This window comes from Arvicola amphibius, chromosome 11 (assembly GCF_903992535.2).
Source record: "Arvicola amphibius chromosome 11, mArvAmp1.2, whole genome shotgun sequence".
Classification (NCBI taxonomy): domain Eukaryota; kingdom Metazoa; phylum Chordata; class Mammalia; order Rodentia; family Cricetidae; genus Arvicola; species Arvicola amphibius.
This window is the reverse complement of record NC_052057.2, coordinates 15,237,605-15,246,636: the sequence shown is the minus strand read 5'-3', so window position 1 is coordinate 15,246,636 and position 9,032 is coordinate 15,237,605.

The following is a 9,032-nucleotide window of genomic DNA, read 5'->3' as shown; positions in this document are numbered from 1 at the left end:
ACTTAATTTTTATTGGCCTCCAAAGCAATAAGAATACACAAAAAATACTTTGACCCCAGGTTATTCTAATAGGACCTTGTTGCCGTTAAAATATTTAGATCTTAATGAAGGCTTCAATTGCCTCTGATCCTAGCATTCTTTCTGTGTAACTGCTTTTTAGGGAACTCTTGTCATAAATGAAATGTCAGGATTTATTTGTGGCTATATATCTTGCCCATTTTACTTTGGATCTTGATTCCCTTAACTCCACAGAAACATAAGTACATTATTTCCTCTCTATGCTCTGATCAATCAAGAGTGTTTCTTAGTACTTTGCATCAGCTTTGGGAAGATATCTTGGACTCTCAGAAGAGCTTTTGGGACGTGCAATCTGAATGTCACCGCTGAATTGATTCTCGCTTCGATACTTTTGTTCCTGTGTGCTAAGCTTCTTTCCTCTTAGGTAGCAGATTTTAGATCAGCTAGGACTGGAGTCTAAATCAGTTTTGCTGGGTTTGCATATTAACAGCAATATAATTAGGTCACAATAAATTACAGAAACCACTGGGTACAAATACTGTGGTTGTTTCTCCTTGTGAAACAATACTATGTCCTTGAACTTTATGGTTAATGAATTTTCTTGTGGTAACTTAGAAAGTCCTAAAATGTATCTAATATTTCATCTTCCTAATTTCTCCGCTATATGTGGTTTGTTTGTATTCATTTACTCTTTCATTTCCAGAGGTCCTGGTGACTGAAACCTCTCACTGAATTTCTCAGTGATCAGTGAGTATTAAATTGTATTTAATTTGAGCATCCATCTGGTTCAAATATTCCTTCTCATTTGTTAATAATTTGAAATGAAGTATGTCATAAGGTAAAGAGGTGACAATAAGTCAAAAGCATAGGACAGTGCACTGAATATTCTGAGGAAGGAGTCTTCAAGGAAATAACCGTTTGCGGAGGTGATGGTGTTCCCGTTCTTAAGAGTGGCCCTGAAAGTGAGCCTTTGTAGTAGGATTCCATTTGCTAATCTCAATTCAGTTTTGGAGTTCAGCAATATTTATCATACCTGGAAAGGATTTAAATCTTGGAACTTTTCATATTAAAGGAAATCGATAGGGAGAGAAAAACTTTGTAGAATTAGCTATAAATAACTGATATGCCTGTATAGGCAATATAAAATTTAAAACCGAAGTGCTGGGGATTCAGCTTAATTTCTAGAGTGTTTGCCTAGCATGTACAGGGCCCTAGGTTCAAGTCCCCGGACCATATAAACTGTGCAGGATGGCACACACTAATAATTTCAGCGCACGGAAAGTAGCGACAGAAAGGTTAGAAGTTCAAAGTCATCCTTGACTATACAATGAGCTCAAGACTACCCTGGGATATAACAGATCTTATCTCCAAAAATATTTATATATAACTGTCTAAAATATAAAGAACAAAGTAAGGTAATATATGGTAAATAATAGAGAGCAAATAACATAAAGGACTCAAAAACAAGATAATAGAAATGGAAGAAATATATATGTGGAAAAGAATTTAACTTCTGTGGGAATTTAATATTTGCAAAGTAGAAAATACTTTAAGCTTATGTTTTATTAGGAAATACATACAAATTAAAGGGAATGAAGCTGATAAGAACAGTGTCCACCTGTCGACTAAGGTGCTGTTGAATAGGCCTGTAAGTCATGGCCATTCTTCTGTGACATCTTGACAGTTGTGTCAAATGCCCTAGAAGTGTGAATTATTCTACTGAAATTTTATCTCTTCTACAGAAACACTAAAAAAAAAGTTTTTAAAAGATGTATATATGGAAAAATTTGCCACAATGGTATTTGTAAGATTGGTGACAATCCAAATGTTCAGTAAATGGAATGTTCTAAGGCAATTTTCAAGCGTTCATAGAGAATTTGTAAGGAGTGGCAGCAAGATTGCTCAGTGGGGAGAAATATTTGCTGCCATGTGGTGCTAGACTGTTGACCTGAGTTCAGCCTTCAGATCGAAAAAGAAAGCTGACTTTCCAAAGTTGTCCTCTGATCTCCACATACATATCAAGGGCCATGTGTCCCCAACACCGCACACGATAATAACAAATCAAAAATATTTTTTTAAAAGAATCTCTAACTCTATGACAATTCTCATAATAATGAAGAAAAAGATCTGACTTGACTTTATGCATGTATAAGACTCGCATAACGAGGGTGGGTGAGGGTGGGTGAAATCACACGCCTGGAGTCCCAGCACTCGGGAGGCTGAGCCAGACGGGTCGAAGATTTGCGGTGAAGTTAGCCTGGGTTACATAGTGAAACCCTGTCTGAAAAGAACACCAATTAAACAAATGAAAAGGGCCTATCTCAAACAACAGTCCAGTAGAAATGGGAGCAGTGAGCTGGCCCAGCTGACCAAAGGACTTTCTGTACCAGCCTGACGCCCTGAGTTCGATCCCCTGAATGCAGGGGGCAAAGAGAAGCCCCACTTCAGAAAAGTGTTCTCTGGTTCTCTCATGCTCTCCACAGCATGGTACATGATAACTGGGTTTCTGCCTTTTATCAATAAGAGTGAATTTTATGGGCTGATTTTTTTTTATAGAAAACAAAATGCTTGAAACAGTTGGTGTATACAATTAATGGAAGCTGGCAATGGTTTTGAAACCTGTACTTTTTGTTAATTATTGTGAGTGTCATTTGTTCCCAATATCTGTGTTTACTAAAATTTAGATAATTGGATAGATTGGAGCAGATATATTTCTGTGTCTGTGTTCACACTGGTACTCTTTTGGGTTGAAAATATAACAGGGTATTTACTGCTGACTAGCTTGATAAAATTTGCCCCTGTTGCCAGTGAGACTGTGAAGTGAGGTGCCTAAGGCTTGTTTTCTGTATTGCCCAGCAAGACATCAAATACTTAGGAGTTCTTGGTGAGGATTCTACTTTTACAGTTTTGATTGGAGTCATTCAAGGTAATGAAAACAACCCCTTGAAGTTTAGAAAAACCTAATTACACCTGTGTGTATGTGTTCATGCATGTGTACGTGCATGTGCGTGCATATGTGTATGTATGTATGTATGTATGTATGTATGTATGTGCATTGTGTACGTGTGTGTGTTTAGGTGTGTGTGTGTGTGTGTGTGTGTGTGTGCATGTGTCTGTGTGTGTGTGCGCGCGCACGCGCATGTGTGCGCATGTGTCTCTCTGTGTGTGTCTCATTTAAAATAGACTGTTTGGATGCAGAAGCTTGTAATACCAGTTAGTGACAGAGCCTCGTGCTGAGCAGGGAGCCCAGAATCTGGACAAAGCAGGTGCCTCTTCCTCCATCCTTCTAGAAATGAATACGGTGTTAACGAAGGTCTCCATGCCCCTGGGAGGCAAACAGGGAGGCTGTAGCATGTTTGTGTCAATTTTCTTGCAAACTGCGTGTGGTAGATTTATGTTCTCTTCAGTACACAACCCCAAGTACTATTTTTATCCAGACATGAACATATGATGCTTAATCTTCTGCTCCATGTATGGGATACATGGGAGGACCATGCCCTCTAGATGACCTTTTCCAAATCAAGTCCTGAGTCTGAAAGCTGTAACCCAAAACCCCAAATCATTGGCCTTCGAGAAGTTTCCCTGAGAGAATCAAGCATTCCTTTTCTTTTCCAAGTGCATGTGTCTCCGGCATGCCTTCAGGAAGTGTGGTATCCTTGGCCCCGAGCCTTCCTAAATTTGGGGATACACGTATAAGCAATGATCTCTGAGTTCCAACTTGATTGGAGCTTGAACCCAATCTCACCAAAATTAGTTTTCAAATCCAAATTCAATTAAAAACAGATGTTTCCAAGTAGACTGAAAAAAAATTGAAAAAAAAATCTATCTCAGTCTCACAGCCTCCAGAACTGGTTGAATTCTCTAGGTATTTGTAATCAACACAGATGGAGAAATAAGGCATGTTCCCAGAGTTTGCCCTCCTCGCTGCCACACCGACACTTGGAGAGCTTCGAGGCTGTCTTTTAAAGAAGGTGAGCCATGATTTGCTGGCTTGGGCTTGTCTTTGTGACCCCCCTTTCTAATCTATTCCAGATCAAGACAAATTTGCATCTTGGGTTAGGCACATAATAATTCTTATTGCATAGAATTAGTTCTTACATCCAGCGGAAAGGCCACATAAAAATAACTTGTTATCGAAAAAGTAATGGAATATTAAAGATTCTTGCACATAAAGTTTTGTTTAGCACATTCCTCAGAACTGCTTCTAAAGCTAGCCTAATGGCAATTCAGGAAACATTACTGAGTTTGGGAACTTCCCCCCCCCCCATTAAAATCAAAACCCCATTAAAGAATGAATGGTGGGAAGAGAGAGGAGAAAGCTTGGTTGTGGACAAATAGTACCACGAACCTTGGTGCATTAAAATGAAGGCATGAGGTCTTCGGAGATGAAAACCATGTGTCCAATTACTGTGAGCCTCGCTGCCCCTGATGAGACAAGGGCGGACAGACCTCAGCTCAGTGTCTTAAAATGAGCATGTCTATTTTCAGAATAATTTTTTTTACATTAAGTCTGGCCCATCATTTGATTTTTCATCTTTTTTTTTTTTTCATATCCCTGGACTCTTACCTTCTTGGTATCCTTCGTCTTATGTGTGTGTGGAATGATACCCTTCGGAGATCTTGGATGCATCTGTGAATTAAAGGGGAAGAAATGAGATGTAAGTGCTCACTCTATTTGTCATTTTTAATACGGTTTGAGTCACTTGATTTATGATTAAGCATTTCTTGGGAGAGGAGAATGGTTAAGGTGGTATTTTGAGCTCCATTTAAGACAATTTAGCTGTCATCGGGCCTCCTTACCCCATAACCTTCGTGAGACCTCGCTTCATAAATTGGACCCAAACAATTGGCTTGTGTTTCAAGTAGACAAAACCTTATGGAAATGATACTTGCTAAGTGTTTTTATTGGACATCTGGGTAAGAGTCAGCCTTTGTCAGGCTGGTCACAGACCATAGCCAGCCTCCCTTCCAGCACTTGAGGTGGCAGGTTCTGCTCTCAGAAACCCCCTTTTTAAAATTATTTTCAATCGAGAACAAATGAGATTAATTTGGACTCATTTTCCCCAGCCCGCTGCTTTCCTTCCTGATTCCGTGGTTGAGAACAGGAACGTTTCCCCCTCCCTCCATCGCCTTCGGGTCAGCTATGTACATCCCTTTCCTCTCGGCAATCCACCTGAGAATTAGGAGGATCTCTGCAGACCGAGCGATGTTCCTGGTATGCCTCAGCTAAGTGATGGCTGCACAGGTCAGACCCTCCCAGGGCTAAGCCGAGCTCAGCCGGCTTGGATGCTAACTGCATTGCCTCCACTCAGAGAGTCGGCTCAGCCCAAACTAGTGTGAGGTCCCAGAGTCACAAGTCTCCTCATTGTCCTGTGGCTTCACCATCAGAGGGACAAGAGGTGCTAGTACCGGTGGATCTGATTTCTCAGTCACAAATTCTACTCTTTATTTTAAATAAATAAAAGCATCGAAAGTAGTATCCTTTGTTTGCCAGTGTTTAAATAAAAGCAAGGAGCTCTGTGTACTATTTTCATTGCTTTTGCCATGAGAGAGAATGTTATATTTGGAAAGTACATATCAGCTGTAATTGTAAGAATTCTAGAAATTCCCGGCCCAAACAGAGCATCTCTTAGATGTGAAATTGGGGCTGAGAGAGGAAACAATTTGTTCCAATATGAAGCAAAGGGGGAAAGAGAGGGAAGACAAATGGCCTGAGTATTCTAAAGATGAATTTCTTCTTGTTGAAGCTGAGAAGATGTCCCTTTCCCCAACAGAGAATGGATCTGTCTGTGGTCCAGGAAGCTGACAAGGAAAACCGTTTGAAAACATTAAACCTCCCTCTCCTTCCTCGTGCTGACTCTTCTGGTCTCGCAGTGAATGGTTGTAATACCAGGGCTAGGGAGGCACGGCAGTGACTGGGCAAGTGTGAGACCGGTCCGGGGTAAACGGCGAGTGCCAGCCTGAGCTACAAAGCCAGAGCGGCTCTAAAAGCCAAAGCAATGAGTATGAAGCCCATGAAGGTGTCCTTTCCCTGGGGGAAAACAGAGGCATCAGAGATCTTATGGGAAGTCTAAGTCTTCTTCCCTCACAACCTCTAGACTTCCTCCCGGAGACTCCAGAACTGAGACGTAAATGCTATTCTAGGATACCAGTGACAAACAATGCTCCCAAAGCTTGTTCCAGAAGGTAAACATCCTTCCCATATGAAGCAGGATTTTACTTCCGTAAAACCCAGCAACCAGACCTCTGCTCCCACCACACAGTCCAAGATTCTTGGGAACTACGCTTGCCTCTTGGAGCTCCTTTAGCAGTATTGGGCGAACAGACTGAGGTCTTTGTAGCTTTAGGGTTCTTTATTTTCTATGCTGAACTTGTATTTGTGTGTGTGTGTGTGTGGGGGGGGTGATGGTTTAATTCCTTTAAGTGTGGAATTTAAAAGTCTAGAAGCCGGGGCAGAAGGTGGGGAAGGCAAGGGTCAGAAGAGAAAAAGGGAAACAGAATCCACACTTGGCCAAGAATGAGAGGAAATGAACTCACAGATAAGTAACAAGGTGGGAGAATGATAGGAAATGGATTAATTTCCTGCATCTCAGATTTAATAGAATGGGGAGGTGGCTGGTGATTTGCAAGAGAGCTCTAGAAGAAGTGTCAGGGTTCACAGCCCCTTTAACTTTTCCCCTCAAAAATAGTACGCCCTGTGAGGCTTAGCAGTTCATTGCACAGTGTGGGCAGAGATTGTGACTCAGATCGTGAGACTGGCAGGACAGCCCTTGCTGACTAGCCAAGAGGATTAGGTTAGGCCTACATGCCCACTGCAGCTTCAGTGTGGCCTGAGAGGAGACTGGATGTAAGAGATTATAGAAGACAGTTAGGGAGAGGGGCCATGACTAGGTAATAAAGGTGGGGAAACTCCAAGATGGCCAGCTTCTTCCTCAACCTCCTGACTTGAGATAAAAGTCTGGTAGGTTTCTTCTCCCACCAGCAGATCCGCTGCGGATAGACAGGCTCAACAGACCTCAGGACATGTCACACAGTTCTGAGTCAGTCAGCTGTCCTAGCTTTCTTCAGCCTGACCAACCCTATATTTGGAAAGGAAGACTCTTCTGAGACTTTAAACCTCCAGCCCCTGGGGAATAGAATGGATGTTCGGCTTTCAGAGTCCTCGCTCTGCTTCGCAGAGGGTCTCTTTCTCTGCGTGTCTGCTGCATGCGTGTTCTCAACCCCATAAACGTTGCCCTTAACTGTGGCTCTGTCTGAAGTGCTTGAGATTTCTCTGCCGCTACCTGTCCGGCTCCGCATTTTTCCTGCCTTTTAATTCCTTAACAACAGAGAAAATGAAGAGATCCATACCCCTGGACAGTGTCATTTCAAGACCCCTAAACCGTGTCCTCAGCTGCGCGGATGCACTGTGGCAGAGGGGATGCATCTGTGTTGGCCTCCCTGGGTCGCCTTCATCTGTGACATCCTACTCCAACCGCGTGCCGTGGCAACAAAATAAAAAGCCTCTCTCCCAGGGCTATATGAAAATCGGTGCGAGTACTGTCTGTTTCTAACTGTACTCAATAGTTAGCAGCAGTTCACCCTTTTAATGTGCAAAACGAAAACCACTCAGGCATCCTCTGCAAGACGCTGCTTTAAAGCGACAGGGTTAAGTAGGTTAGGCAGTCCGAGATTGTTCTGTGGGAAATTGTAAAATATTTAATTTCCGAAGGGGCTCTGCATAACACAGTGGTCAATTGTGCACCGAACTGGTCCCGAAAAAGATTGCGAAGTATTTTCTTTTCTTTTTTTTTTCTCTCATTTTTTTTTATTAAAAATTTCCATCTCCTCCCCCCTCCCTCCCCTCCCCTCCACCCATACCCCCACACCACCCCTCTCCAAGACAAAGAGTCATCAGGGCTCCCCTCACCATGCCAAGTCCAAGGTCCTCCCAGCTCCCCCCAAGTCCAGGAAGGTGAGCAACCAAACCGACAAGGCTCACAGTGAGCCCGTCCATGCTGTAGAGTTCATGCTCATTGCCGTTGTCCTTGGTTTCTCAGTCCTCCTCCACCGTCAGCCACATTCAGAGAGTCCGGTTTGGTCCCCTGTTCCATCTGTCCCATTCCAACTGGACTTGGTGGTCTCCCATTAGATCTGTCCCACCATCTCAATGGGTACACGCACTCCTCACAGTCCTGACTTCCTTGCTCATGATCTCCCTCCTTTTGCTCCTCATCAGGACCTTGGGAGCTCAGTCCGGTGCTCCCATGTGGGGCTCTGTCATTTTCTCCATCCAATGCCAGGTGAAGGTTCTATGGTGATATGCAAGATATTCATGAGTATGGCAATAGGATCTGGACATTTCTGGCACCCTCTCCTCAGCTGCCCAAGGACCTAGCTGGGGGCATCTTCCTGGACACCTGGGAACCCCTCTAGAGTCAAATCTCTGCCAACCCTAGAATGGCTCCCTTAACCAAGATACATAACTCCCTGTTCCCATATCCAACCTTCCTACATCCCAACCATCCCATTCCCCCAAGCTCTTCCCATCCTCCACTTCACACTTTTCTCTCCCCATCCCCCCATCCCCCCATCCCACCCCACCCCCATGTTCCCATTTTTTGTCCGGCAATCTTGTCTACTTCCTGTATCCAGGAGGATAACTATATGTTTTTCTTTGGGTTCACCTTCTTATATAGCTTCTCTAGGATTTTTTATGAATTATAGGCTCGATGTCCTTTATTTATGGCTAGAAACCAATTATGAGTGAGTACATCCCATGTTCATCTTTTTGGGCCTGGGTTACCTCACTCAGGATGGTGTTTTCTATTTCCATCCATTTGCATGCAAAATTCAAGATGTCATTGTTTTTTACCGCCGAGTAGTACTCTAATATGTATATATTCCACACTTTCTTCATCCATTCTTCCACTGAAGGGCATCTAGGTTGTTTCCAGGTTCTGGCTATTACAAATAATGCTGCTATAAACATAGTTGAACAAATGCTTTTGTAATATGATTGGGCATCTCTTGGG